Source organism: Paroedura picta, chromosome 5, assembly GCF_049243985.1.
Source record: "Paroedura picta isolate Pp20150507F chromosome 5, Ppicta_v3.0, whole genome shotgun sequence".
NCBI lineage: Eukaryota > Metazoa > Chordata > Lepidosauria > Squamata > Gekkonidae > Paroedura > Paroedura picta.
The window spans coordinates 9,473,166-9,487,916 of NC_135373.1; the positions used below are offsets into that span (position 1 = coordinate 9,473,166).

General features: G+C 49.5%; 1 non-coding gene across 1 annotated transcript; it reads left to right on the plus strand.

The window, feature by feature from the left end:
- The first annotated feature begins 8,482 nt into the window (after positions 1-8,482).
- On the plus strand, positions 8,483-8,622 carry LOC143839185 (U4 spliceosomal RNA). Its single transcript, XR_013231645.1, has one exon. It is a non-coding gene; the product is annotated as a U4 spliceosomal RNA (small nuclear RNA).
- The last annotated feature ends 6,129 nt before the right edge of the window (positions 8,623-14,751 follow it).

A 14,751-nucleotide genomic window follows, 5' to 3' on the forward strand; every position in this document is an offset into this window, starting at 1 on the left:
TGTTTGGGGGGTTTCTTGCTGACAAATAAGCAAATATTTCATTTGCAGAAGGCCCCGTTCCTGTTAGTTCAGGGCGGTTAGCAACACTTTAAAACAGGACGCAGTAAGCAATTAATCAACAAAACAGAAAATCCTTCATTAAAAGCACTTCCTATTATTTTTCTTCCTTTGGGGATTCGTCAGGCTCGGGAGGGCTCCTGTCGGGAGATGTTTCAAATACAGAGGCCGGCATCCTCAGGGGTTATTACCTGGCTTCAACCACAGGCGTGGTGGGACAGCTCAGCTTTGCAGGCCCTCTGGAATTGCTTCGTGATCTCTTCAGGCGAGTGTTCCACCAGGCTGGGGCCAGGGACAAAAAAGCCCTGCCCCTGGTCGAGGCCAGTTTTATCTCTTTGGACCCAGGAACCCTAAACAGATTTAGAATGCCTGTTCTTTGGGGAATAGAGGGAAGGGGGTGGTCCTGAAGATACAGGTTTCCCAGACCATTAAGGGATGTGAATATAAGAGTCACAGAATCACAGAACTGGAAGGGGCCATACAGGCCACCTAGTCCAATCCAGGATCAGCCTAAAGCCCCCACGATAAGTATCTGTCCAGCCGCTGTCTGAAGACAACCAGTGAGAGGGAGCTCCCCACCTCCTCAAGCAGCCTATGTCTGCAGATTGCCACTTTTGATATCTACTCCCTTATCTTCCCTGAAATTCAGGTCAGGGTCACTGGCCTGTAGCTTCCCAGGTCATCTCTCCTCCCTTTTTTTGAAGATTGGGATGACATTCACTCTCCCCCAGTCTTCTGGGACATCTCCAGTCGTCCAAGAGGTCCAAAAGAAGATGAACAAAGGTTCTGCCATATTTCCAGAAAGTTCTTTAAGCATTCTTGGGGCACACCATCTGGCCCAGGGGATTTGAACTCATCCAGAGTATTCAGTTGCCTCTTGTAAACCTCTCTGTCCAGGTCAGCCCTCCACCCAGACACCATAGCTTGCCTACTACCATTCCCAGACGTGTCTATATTCTTCCAGGAAAACACAGAGGCAAAATAGGTATGGAGCCTTTCTGCTTTCTCTCTGTCCTCTCTGAGTCTCTCCATCTTCACCCAACAGCGGGCCTATTGCCTCGCTTACCTTATGTTTGCTCCTCACATATCTGAATAAGCTTTTCTTGTTATAATGGACTTCCCTGGTCAGTCTCATCTTACTCCTAGCTTAATCCCTTTGGAGAGAGGGGGTGACATGTCACTTCTGAGGCCAGCTGACATCAGGGTTATCTCAAAGCTGGCAAATTTTTTCAGGAGTTTATGCCATAGTCAAAAGGTTGGAAAACGTCTGCCAAAGTGTTTCCAAAGCAAGAGATGTTCAGAGGTGGCTTACCATCACCTGTCTCTGCACCTCCTTGCTGGTCTCTCATCTATGTACAAACTGGGGCCATTCCCTGCTTCATTTCCACAATCTGAAAAAAAAAATCAGGCTAGCCCATGCTATCTAGGTCAACATGCTCCATTATATGCTACACTTTGATTCTACAATAGTAGCCATTTTTGTGAGCCATTTTTGTATTTATACCCTACTTTTCTTCCCCAGTGGACACCCAGAGTGGCTTACAAATCCTGATCTCCCCTTATTTTTATCCACACAAGGACAATCCTGTGTGATTGATTAGGGCAAGATTTTGCAGCTGGCCCAGGGTCACCCAGCAAGCTTCCGTGGCAGAGAGGAGATTTGAACCTGTGTCTCCCAGATCCTAATCCGACACTCGAACCACACCTAGAGATGCCAACTGGCCAGGAGAAAAAAAGTTCTGATCCTTTCGTAGAGTCCTTATGTGTGGAAATGAGCAGGCAAAGAAAGAAGCAACTAATTTCCCTTGATATTTTTGACGGATTAAAGAGATTACTAGGGGGGTTGGTTTAAATGATGGCAGCTGGAACTGTGCCAGCTCTCAGGGGGTATAGTAGCGAATAAGCCAGCATTCTCTCCGGTGACATTTCACCCTCACAACAATCCTGTGAGGTAGGCTAGGCTGAGAGGTTGTGACTTCGGGCCAGACAACTATCTAGACGACTATCTAATTAATTGTTGGGAGCATATTTTTCATGCAAAAAAATAGACATACAGAAAAGAAATTGTAGATAGCAATATGGGAACTGCTATTCATTATATAATAGAATTAAATATCTGTAACACAAATAAAGCCTCACTGGGGTGGTGGGAGGAGTTGGGACTCATTGCCTACCTGACTGGGCCATTGGGGAGTCAGTCATACCAAAGCACCAATTAGGCAGGAAAAGCCCCATCCCTGACTGTCTCCCCTTCCACCTTCCTACTGCACAAAAAGGTAGCAGTCAGGTAAGGTGGACCCCATCATGAGCAGCCCTGCCGTGGCTTCACCAGAGGTGCCAGGGGTGGGGGAGAGGAGGCTGGGAGCCCCTGCCAGAGTTCACCCCCACCCTGAGCAACCCTGCCATGTTCTTAACAGGCCTCGCCAGAGCTGCCCAGTGGGGAAGCCTGGAACCTGTTGGATTTTCTGTACAACGGGTTTTTCCGCTAGTAGATTAATAAAGATCTAGAATGATCCCCTCATCTTCAAGTTCTCAACATAAATCGCCCTATCTCCCTCTCATCTGAATCTTAAACATTATTTAATATTTAACAAAGTTTATTGCTATATTATCACTGTGTCAATACTTCCTTGATCGCTACTTATTCCAACGCATCCCTTGGTAGCCTTTACAAATCTAGACGGAAACTTGAACAAAAACACTGTTTTACTATAAATCAAAATAAGAATTCAGCATAAATCAGGTATCAATAGGGGAACACTGAAGAAAATACAAATTGGCGTGATGTAACTTCTAATTCCATAGACATTTTCTGAGTGCTGCGAAACATAATAAATCAGGCATTCGGCTAGCCATCAAAACTGATGGGCCCTACGCTCGTAAATAATAATTTTCCCTTCACACGGCTCAGTGCCTCGCATGAAGTGGGCCCTCGTTTATGAAAGCTTTCGCCGGTGGAGGCCCAAGTCTTGAAGAAGCTCTTGTGTTTTGTTTTGCTTTGCAATGCCAGAGACTTTCAAACTGGCCTTGGCACAACTCTAGGATTCCTATAGGGTCACCAGATAGAATCGGTCTTACGGTGGGGAGACTTGGGGCATCGTCCAGGAGCTCCCTAACATGTTGACATCAGGTGAAAATGATGTCAGCCTATTGAAGACATGGCGGTGGTGAGGAATGCTCCAGTTTGGTGTAGTGGTTAGGAGCGTGGACTTCTAATCTGGCAAGCCAGGTTCAATTCTGCACTCTCCCACATGCAGCCAGCTGGGCTCGCCACAGTGCTGATAAAACTGTTCTGACTGAGCAGGAATATCGGGGCTCTGACAGCCTCACCCACCTCACAGGGTGTCTGTTGTGGGGAGAGGAAAGGGAAGGTGTCTGGAAGCCACTTTGAGACTCCTTCGGGTAGAGAAAAGCAGCATATAAGAACCAACTCTTCTTATTCAGCGATATTAGGGCTTTCTCAGCCTCACCCACCTCACAGGGTGTCTGTTGTGGGGAGAGGAAAGGGAAGGTGTCTGGAAGCCACTTTGAGACTCCTTCGGGTAGAGAAAAGCAGCATATAAGAACCAACTCTTCTTCTTCTTCTTCTTCTTCTTCTTCTTCTTCTTCTTCTTCTTCTTCTTCTTCTTCTTCTTCTTCTTCTTCTTCTTCTTCTCTGGCTTTTCAGCAAAACTCCAGAGCACACATTCTCAACTTTTTACCTGTAGAGACACCCCTGAAACATTCTTCAGGTTTTGAGAAGCCCCAAAAGTGGCCCGATCGTGCAGAATATGGTTGGGAAGCAGAGCTGTGTATATGTCCACCCAGGGTCCCTCGCCTTCCCATCATTGGCCATTTGATGTGACCATATGTGGTCATCTTCGTTAGACTATAATCTTCTTACATGACAGGAAATATATAGCAAAAATCAATTCTGTTACATCAGTAGACTGTGTCAACCAAATACAGCCAATGATCAACCTTTGTCAAAACAGCCAAACAATCCCGTTTTGACAAAGGTTTATCATTGGCGGTATTTGGGTGTGACACAGTCTACTGATGTAACAGAATTGATTTTTGCTATACACTCCCTGTCATGTAAGAAGATCATAGTCTGATGAAGAGTGCTTGCACTCGAAAGCTCACGCCCTGAATAAATCTTTGTTGGTCTTAAAGGTGCTCTCTGGACTTTGATTTTATTATGCCACTTCAGACCAACACGGCTACCCATTCGAATATATGGTCATATCACCCAATAAATGAATTCCAAAATTTATTTATTTATTTGTTTGTTTATATATTGAATTTATATACCACCCTCCCCGAAGGCTCAGGGCGGTTCACATGAAACAAGAAAAAGATACAGGTAACATGATTTATAGTAACAACAAGGTGATAACAATAATGTTAACATAACAACAACATTAAAGAATGGTGGAAACTGTAAGGAGCCTCAGCTCAACTCTTACTGGGGCCCAGTAGGTTGGGCAGATTGGTGTCAGTCATAGTAGGAGCGGGGGGCTTGGGGGGGCCTATGGGAAGTGACGGTTTCGGTCGACCTCAACCAAATGCCTGGCGGAGGAGCTCCCTTTTGCAGGCCCTTTAGAACTGTTCAGGTTTATTAAAAATTAACTCCCACCCACTTGGGAAACCCTTCCAGGGTCATCACGAAACCCCAGGGTTTCACAAAACCCTCATTAAGAAAGCCTGATCAAGCGTTCTGCGCCCAAACCAAACCAGGAGCCGTGGCTCACACCTGCTCCCCCCACCCAAAACTTGTGGAACTGCATTTTGTGGTTCTGCCACCTGCACACACCTGCACACATGGTGCCTGCTCCCCTCTCATCCAAAACTTGCAGAGACTCCATTTGCAGCTCTGCTACCTGCCCATGACCACTGCACCTGCTCCCCCCCACGTGAAACCTGCAAGGCTGTTGTTGGCAGAGCCACACAAAGCGGCTGCACAAGCTTCAGGGGCAGGGGCACTAGCGTAAGGGTGGCGGGTGGCGTCTATGGGTGGCAGAGCCACAAATGGAAGCTCAGCAATTTTCAGAGGGAGGGATTGTGGGGAGGGGATTCCCCCTGCTTTCTTGAGCCTTTGAAGTGGGGGGAAAGGTCCCAAAGCAGGGAATCCCCAGGCCCCAGTGGGGGTCTGGCATCCCTAGATTCATATGAAACCTACGTGGGGGTTGGTGAAATCTGTGTTATGTAAGCCTGTGCTGGGGGAAAGGGATTGGGGAGCTAGCTGTGATCAGACTGCAAATACTTAGATAGACCTTATGTAGACAAACCAGGCTAACAGATAGCTGATGTCTATGTAAAGGTAAAGGTATCCCCTGTGCAAGCACCGGGTCATGTCTGACCCTTGGGTTGAAGCTGTCTAGCGTTTTCATGGCAGACTCAATATGGGGTGGTTTGCCAGTGCCTTCCCCAGTCATTACCGTTTCCCCCGAGCAAGCTGGGTACGCATTGTACCAATCTCGGAAGGATGGAAGGTTGAATTAACCTTGAGTCAGATCGAACTCCCAGCCTCATAGTCAGAGCTTCAGACAGCATGTCCGCTGCCTTACCGCCGTGCGCCACAAGAGTCTATGTAGGTTGTGTTAATTTGTGTGTTCAGCAAAGGCTCACGGAGCATGCTTTTGAAAGAGCCACCATGACACGGAGAGGTCATCTAATGCCCTGGACTAGCTGAAAGGACGAGTGCTCACTGAAGGGCAAAGCTTGTTTTACAAGCATTAGATCCAAAAGGGACAGAGCTGAATTTGCTAGCTGGGAAGACCTGAACAATCCTCCCTGGGAGCGCTGCAGTAGCTAGGAAGCGCTGGTAGCTGATGGTTCAGACCAGGGGTAGTCAGCTTGTGGTCCTCCAGAAGTTCATGGACTACAATTCCCATGAGCCCCTGCCAGCATTTGCTGGCAGGGGCTCATGGGAATTGTAGTCTATGAACTTCTGGAGGACCACAAGTTGACTACCCCTGGTTTAGACCACTGAGGGCTCAGCAACTGAGTAACCCCACCTTGGCTAAATGGTTCTTAAGATGGAGTTCCCAGAAGTTCTAGGAATGAAGGTGGAAGAAGAAGAAGAAGATTAACATCAACAAAACTCCATAATTGCCACTCTCTGGATATCCTTTTTGTGAGGGTGCCCAACCATTTCTTCCCCAAAGCTGTTTCACCAGAGTTGCCAACTCTGGGTTTGAGAAATTCCTGGGACATTTAAATGTCAAGCTGGGCGGGAGGTGGGGAGAGATCTCAGTAGGGTAGAATGTCGTGCAGGTCACCCTCCAAAACAGCCGCTTTCTCCAGGGGAATTCATCTCTGTCATCTGGAGATCAGCTGTAATTCTCGGAGATCTCCAGGCCCCACCTGGAGGCTGGCAACCCTAGTACTGTGTCCGAACAAGACCACCACTGTCCTAATCAGAGTGACGCTGTTCTAAGCCTATTGGCTTCGGAGAACCTAGAAAGATATCAGCTTGGAACATAAAGGGCAAAGACTCCACTGGGCAATACTTTTAATCCCTTCGTTTCTACTCAGCCAAAATGCCTTAATATGCAGGCAAGATCCGGCGAGAGGTGTCCGCGCATGCATGCCGGATGCTCAACATTACGAGAATTCGGAGGTTGCGCAGATTTCGCAGCCAAGGGTGTGTGTCCGAGTGTGCACATTACCGGAAAAGAACAGCAGGGGGAGAACAATCTCTCATGAGATGGCATTGGAGTAGCCCCTTAAGAGTGCCTCCATTTCTGCATCCACACGGGGAGAGAGATTGTATGAGTACAAAGAGATGTCTTTACCCTCTCTTCTTGCCCCGATCCAGGGCTCGCGTCCCTTCTGCTCCTCCATTCCCTTCTTCTTTCCCAATCCTGAGGCTGCAGCCTTTCAGCTCTGTCCCTTCTGTTGCTACTGCAGCAGTGGAGCTTGCAAAGGGTTAACGTCCTCCAGACACAACAGGGGCGGGGAGGGGGTCAGCTTCTTTGATCTGCCCTGACCTAGTGACCTGCAACCTCTTCCTTCATGGCTGGCCGGTGATGGGGAACTGGAGAGCAGCTGGGCCATGCAGCCGTGGGAGGCTGGGAACACCCTCCAGCCATTCACCCTCCGGACACAGGCCACGGCCTGACGCATCCTCTGCCCCAGAGGGGGAGAAGCAAGAGCAGAGTTTTGGTCTGGTGCCAATGTGGGAACGTGATCTTCCAAAATGCTCCGGCATCGGTTGTGCAATCACATCCCCAAATGTGTGCTGGCTTGTTTTTCCACCAATGCCTAGTCGCCTAGAGGTGATTCTCGCTCACCATAGGCGACCAGCGGCTCTTGACAGCCCTGCTCTGACATGTGCAACCCTTATGCTTTGGAGAGGTGTGTCCTGTGTGCTCAGGCATCAGGCAAAGCTAATGCTGGTTCAGAAATCCTTTGAGGCTGAGGGTCAGCAGCTTAACTGATGTTCCCCATAGGGTTGCCAACTTTCCAGGAGGAAATTCCTGGAGAGTAGCCTGGAAGGGCAGGCTTCAGGGTGGGCAAGGTTTGGGGAGTGGTATTACATCTCTTTGTAGGTGTGCAAAGTGCAAAGGTGGTCAAAACCCACATTAGTGCATGCAATTTTTGGCAAATCCCGCAAGGGGCTATCAAGCCAAGCGAGAAACAGAAGGGGTTTGCTGTGACCTTCCTCTGCAGCGTCTTCCTCAGTGATCTGCCATCCAAGCATCAACTTTGCTTAGTTTCCAACATATAAGGACCTCAGCGAGGGGCTTTCAAGGCTAGCAAGAAGCAGAGGTGATTTGCTAGTAGAACTGACCTCCTGAGGACCAGCCTGGCTTCTCAACTTGAGATCTGGGTTTGATTCCCTGCTCCCATTCCACATGCAGCCAGCTGGGTGATCTTGGGCCAGTCCCAGCCCTGTGAGGGAGGTGGGGCTGAGAGAGCTCTGAAAGAACAGATCAACCAGCAGGCCTCATGTGCCTCAAAGCAACTTCCAATCTCCTTCCTTTCCTCTCCCCACAACAGACAACCTGAGAGGGAGGTGGGGCTGAGAGAGCTCTGAAAGAACAAAGGTCACCCAGCAGTCCTCATGTGCTTCAAAGTGGCTTCCAGTCTCCTTCCCTTCCTCACCCCACAACAGTCACCCTGTGAGGGAGGTAGGGCTAAGAGGGCTTTGAGAGAACTAGGACTGTCCCAAGCTCACCCAGCTGGCCACATGTGGAGGAAAAGTGGGGAATCAAACCCGGTTCTCCAGATTAGAGGCCACCATTCTTAATCAAGTCAAGTCAGATTTTATTGCATGTAGCCATAGGCCATTACAATACAAAAGGAAAATATAAAAGGATATAAAACATTTCAAATCAGTAATAAAAAGAATGTGCCATCTCAGACAGCGATCACTTAACATCATAAAAACATTTCCAGACTACATATGTTCACCTGTCCTAAAGCTCCTCTAGGTACTTGCTTTGCGCAGTGGCAGTATCGTAGCCAATGAGGTTAATCCGAGGCGCGATTATTGCTAATTGAAAACTTTTCCCAATACCCCGCCATGACGACTTGAAATATAGTCGGCATTGGCAATTTTGGACACCATTCTTAATCACTCCACAAAGCTGGCTCTCCAGATGCAAAATCACTGAAGAGAGGGTAGAAAGGTTTGTCATCATTGTAGGGCCCTCAGCTCCCAACTGGGTCTGAGCGATCTCCAGATTATAGTTAGCAGATTCCCAGGAGAAGATGGCTGCTTTGGAGAGCTAATTTATGGCAATGATCCCCCTTCTTCTCTGCCCTCCCCAGCTCCACCCAAATTCACCAGGAATGTCTGAACCCAGTGCTGGCAACCCCCGGTCGGTCATTGTGGGCTGGGGAAACAGGCACCATCAGCCAAGGCTTCTTCCTCTGCACAGCGCTGCAAAGTGAAGGGAATCTGCCCTCATTTGCATTGGGTCACCTTTGCTGTCTCTCTCTGCCTCTCCCCCCACCCTTCCGCTTCTTCTTCAAAACGGAAAAGGATGGCAGTTCCGCCTGCATTTGTTCCGATCCATCTGGGCTTCTACCATGCGCTGGGAGAAGACCGGATGCCAGACTCCAGGTGTCACCTGGGGATCCTCTGGTTTTATAGCTCCTCTCAAGGAGACAGAGATCAGTTCCTCTAGAGCAGGGGTAGTCAAACTGCGGCCCTCCAGATGTCCATGGACTACAATTCCCAGGAGCCTGGGAATTGTAGTCCATGGACATCTGGAGGGCCGCAGTTTGACTACCCCTGCTCTAGAGAAATGAGCTGCCTTGGAGGGTAGATTCCATAACATTATACTTCCCAAACCAAACCTAGCCCCCCTAGAATATTCACAATTTGGGCCTGGGTCCACAGCTCCTTATTAAAACTCTGAACATTCTAGAACTGTAGCAGATTTTAACTATTGCATGCCTAACTTAAAACTCGGCATTGAGTGGGAAAGGCAGCGGGCTACAGGGACGGCAGGCCTCCAGCTGAATCCCGGTAGGTTGCAATCTTATGACACTCATGGACACAACATGGTGGAGGATCTGGCAACCACACCCCCAACTCCCCAATGGAGATTAGGGAGCCTGGCCAATCTTACAGCCCCACCCATTCACCCATTCACCCACCCAAGGCCGCAGTTCTCTGTATACAATTGCACTAGCCTAGATTCGAATTTCCAGTTACGCCCTTCGGGGTTGCTTGCTAGTGCAACTATAATGCCTTTATTTTTTTATGTCTTTATTGTATTTATATGCCGCCCTCCTTGTGGCTCAAGGTGGTTTACAAAGAATGAGAAAACTATAAAATAGATACAATGTAGGCTCAGTAACTATCACAGTTTATAACAGCGGTAACAGCAAGAACAATAACATCATTGGTAAGTGAACCATTACATCGACTACAACCCTGCAGATTTGGCAGTGTAGGGTGCCCCATGGTGTACTTGGTGGGCATATCTGGGGAGGGGGTTTGTTGTTCAATCAAATGGCCTCAATCAAAGGCCTGGTGGAAGAGCTCCATTTTGCAGGCCCAGCAAAATTAGAGAAAAAGTTTATCCCTAATAAGAATGTTTGATGTTACAGCCTCAGACTCTCATTGGACCAAATGGGATTTTCCTCTGAATTTAACCAACCATGGCTAGTAAATGTCCAGGCTCCTACTTGGGAGTAAGTCCCATTGACCGGTGGGACCGATTGCTGAATTCAGAGGCGCAAGTTGCAGAAATACTATTTAGGGAATATTAAACAATCTTTATTTCAAATATATGTTAAAGTGTGCCGTCAAAGAGGGCCAAAGAGTAACCAAATCACACTGGGCTTTCTTGAATGAGACCCCCAGCATCCTGCCTCCAGGAGATACCGTGTCCAATCCCAGCAGAGCTCGAAGCTGGGCCTCCGCCGTGGGGGGGAACCGACGTCATCTTGGCACCAGGGCGTCAACCCACATGCCACCGTGCCAAGTATCCTTGGGTGACCTCCGTGCTCAAGCTGAGAGCTCTGGAGACCGGGGGGGGGAGCTCTCCTGCTCTCTCATGAAAGCGATTTAAAAACGGGACGCCAGCAGTCTTGAAAGAAGTTCCAGACTGAGCAGCATTTAGATGCCTCTACTAGCGACCACCCACTGCAGCTCCAGGTATGTATAATGGCAAGCTATAACGTCGGGCAGCCAGACTCAAGATCAGGGGTAGTCAAACTGCAGCCCTCCAGACGCTGGCAGGGGCTTCTGGGAATTGTAGTCCATGGACGTCTGGAGGGCCGCAGTTTGACTACCCCTGCTCAAGATGGTAGCTGAAAATCTCCTGGAATGACTCCCCGCCTGCAGGCCACAGAGATTTCCTCCCCTAGAGAAAATGGCTGCCAAAGAAGGTAGACACTGTAGCATGAGGATCACTGGGATACCTGAGGTCAGCAAACCCTGCCCTCCTCAGGCTCCACTACCTGACTCTCCAGCAATTTTCCAGCCCAGAGACGGCAACACTGGTACAGTCCCATCGCAGCAGATCTCAGGAGCTAAGTAGGGTTAGTCCTTGCATGGCAGACCCCCAAGGAAGGCTCTGCAGAGGAAGGCAATGGCCAACCATCTCTGCTTCTTACTGGCTTGGAAAGCCCCTTCCTGGGGTTGCCTGGGGTCCACCTAAGCCAGCCATTCCCTATATGCTATGAAAGGCTTGCTGTTATTGTTGCCAGCCATTCCCAACTGGGGTCCATGCCACTCCCAGTGGTCTGTGGCAACGGGGTTGGCAGGTTACAGTGGAAGAGCAATAGGGTTGTGAATGTCCTGCACACACAGTGCAGGGGGTTGGACTAGATTGGTGGTCTCCAACCACCAGGCTGCAGCACGGCACTGAGCCACAAAGGCCTCGGCACTGGGCCGCGGATCCCTCTCCCCGCCCCCCCCCCGCAGTGAGAAACTTCCCAGACTGCAACAAATCGGCCGCCAAATTGGCCGATTAGCTTGTGGCCCGGCAAGCTTCTTTCTGCGGGAGGGGGGGGGAAAGGGAAGCACGGCTACCGGCACAAACGTGCATGTGTGGCAGGTCCGCGCATGCACGTTTGTGCCAGGTGCGGCCGCAAACGTACATGCGTGGACCTGCAGCACATGCGCAAAAATGCTGCGATTGCACATTTGTGGCAGCACATGGCGCGAATGCGCATGCACGGACCTGCAGCTCATGCACGTTTGCGGCCACGCATAGTGCAAACGTGCATGCACTGACCTGTCAGGCATGAGTGTTTGCACATGGGCTGCCGTGCATGCGCAGCGCCTGGATTGACCTCCCCCCCACCGGTCTGCAGCTTGAAAAAGGTTGTGGACCACTGGACTAGATGACCCAGGAGGTCCCTTCCAACTCTATTACTCTTCAATGAGGGGGTCTGCGGCCCTTCCCTTCCTGCCTTAATGGACTCAGGACTCAGCTAAAAGCTACAGACCCGGCCATTTCCGCTGCTCCCCCTCACAAGCCTGAGTTCTCTTGTGGTTACTGCACCTGGATGCCTCTACCTTAAACCACCTCCTGTCTCTCCCCCACTCAGTTCTCCTCAAGCCTGCCTATTAGCATGGGTGGTGATGTCACTTCTAGGGGCATGAGCAGGAGGCGGGGCTAGCAGACATCACTCCTGGGTCTCTTCAAAGTTTGGGAAATCATTTCAGGGGCTCCTCCATGGTCAAAAGGTTGAGAAAGCTGACCCAGGCTGACAATCACACCGCCATACTGGCTCTGATGGGTCACAGGCCAGATTCAGGGGTTACAACCTCTACCTATCCCCTATGTTATTTTTTACAATTTCCATCCCGTTGTCCAAATCAATATAATCATAGAGTTGGAAGGGACCTCCTGGGTCATCTAGTCCAACCCCCTGCATTAGGCAGGACACTCTATTGCTCACCCACTGTAACCTGCCACCCCCTTAAGCCTTCACAGAATCAGCCTCTCTGTCAGATGGCTATCCAGCCTCTGTTTCAAAATTTCCAAAGATGGAGAATCCAACACCTCCCGAGGAAGCTTGTTCCACTGAGAAACCACTCTAGTTATCAGGAACTTTTTTCGGATGTTTAGACGGAATTTCTTTTGAATTAATTTCATCCCATTGGTTCTGGTCCGTCCCTCCGAGACAAGAGAGCACAACTTTGCACCATCCTCTACATGGCAGGCTTTTAAATACTTGAAGATGGTTATTAGATCCCCTCTCAGTCGTCTCCTCTCCAGGCTAAACAGACCAAGCTCCCCCAACCTTTCTTCATACGTCTTGGTCTCCAAACCCCTCACCATCTTTGTTGCCCTCCTCTGGACACGCTCCAGTTGGTCTACATCCCTCTTCAACTGGGGTGCCCAAAACTGAACACAGGATTCCAAGTGAGGCCGAAGCAGAGCAAAGCTGCGTCTTGGTTTCTCTCTCACACAAAAAGTGACGCTCCTCTCTAGTCTTGTGGTGTGAGGCTTCATGTGGTTCCAGAGCAGGAGGGGGAATAAAATCTCCTCTTCTCACCACCCAAGTCCCCCCCCCCCATTCCTAACACTTCTCCATCCCTGGGGGTGATTGCAAGAACGCCCGTGCCTCAGAGGTGTGCATTTTCATCTCTAACACCACTTGGGAACAGCTCCATGGTGGGCGGAAATTCACAGCCTTCTCCAGTGGAGAGATTCAGTGAAAGCAGAAGATTCTTCCACTGATTTCTGCCTGTTCTGGCCCCCGAGGGCAGGGTGGAAGGTGAACTTTTAGAGACAAGCAGCCAGTGTGGTGTGATGGTTAAATGCGGCAGCCTCTAGTCCAGGAGTACTCAACCTGTGGTCCTCCAGATGTTCATGGACTACAATTCCCATGAGCCCCTGTCCAAAAATGCTGCCAGGGGCTCATGGGAATTGTAGTCCATGAACATCTGGAGGACCACAGGTTGACTATCCCTGTCTGCAGAACCAGGTTTGATTCCCCATTCCTCCACAGCTGGGTGACCTTGGGTCAGTCACAGTTCTCTCAGAACTGTTCTCAGAGCAGTTCTCTCAGCCTCACAGGATTTTCTGCCTTTTTTCTCTGTGCCCTCGTAAAATCCTTCTCTCTCTTCCCCACTTTCTGCCACAGTGGGGACCAAAGGGGGCTTACGATGTTGTTCTCACCTTTCCTTTTTTATTACCCTGAAGAATGGGAAGACGCGTGCATGGACGTAAAATCTTTTGCCCAGAATAAATTTTTGTTGGTCTCAACCTTTGTCCCACTGCTTCAGACCAAAGTGATGACCCGCCTGAATCAAACAAATTCCCTGTAAGATAGGCTAGGAAAACTTGGCCAAAATCATCCAGCAAGAGTCCATGGCAGAGGGGGAATTCGAACCTGGGTCTACCAGATCCGTGTCTGATACTAATCATACCACCACACCAGCACATTGGCCGCAAAAGCCATCTTCCTAAAACTGAAATCACCCAGGAAAAGACAACTTCCTTTAGCTCAGAGGAAACATCCTAGCGGCTCCTGGAAGGCCACTGGCAACCTGGGGAGAACTATACCACCTGGTCTCTGAGCAGCAATCCCTCCCCATAGCTGCTAAGCTGCTAGCCAACAGGCCTGGAAAACAAAAGGTCTTGTCCCTCTGCTAAGCTGCTAGCCAACAGGCCTGGAAAACAAAAAGTCTTGTCCCTCTGAGATTTAATAGGTTGTTATTTGCTTCCACACCAGCAAAGCTTCACCTGCCTATTTCCACACCTACCTTCCTTCCTTTATGCTGTCAAGTCACAGCTGACTTATGGGGATCCTCATGTTTTTTTTCAAGCCAGAGAGCTTGAGAGGTGAATTACCATCGCCTGCCTCTACATAGCACCCTGGACTTCCTTGAAGGTCTCCCGTCCAAGTGCTAACTGGGTAGAAGCCAAGCTGTCACTCACATCATCAAGGAGTTGATGGAACCTCTGGGGTCATCTAGTCTAACCCCCTACAAAATGTGAGTTTGGGTTAGCCTGGGCCATCCAAGATGGCAGTTTTTCTGCATTCTCTATTCTCCAGACCTGTTGGCAACCTTAGCGATGGCCTGACCTGAATTTGGACCACAGCATCCAAGGATGACTGCAGGTGTAAACTTACCTGCAACTTGTTTGGCAATCTCATTTCCCCTCTTTCCTAAACCTGAAAGAACTATTCCCACCCAAACCTCTCCCCGTTCGAGACTCGGCCCAGCTACCAGTTATTCATTTCATTTCTGTCCCACCTTTCTCCACCAGTTGGGACCCAAAGCATTCT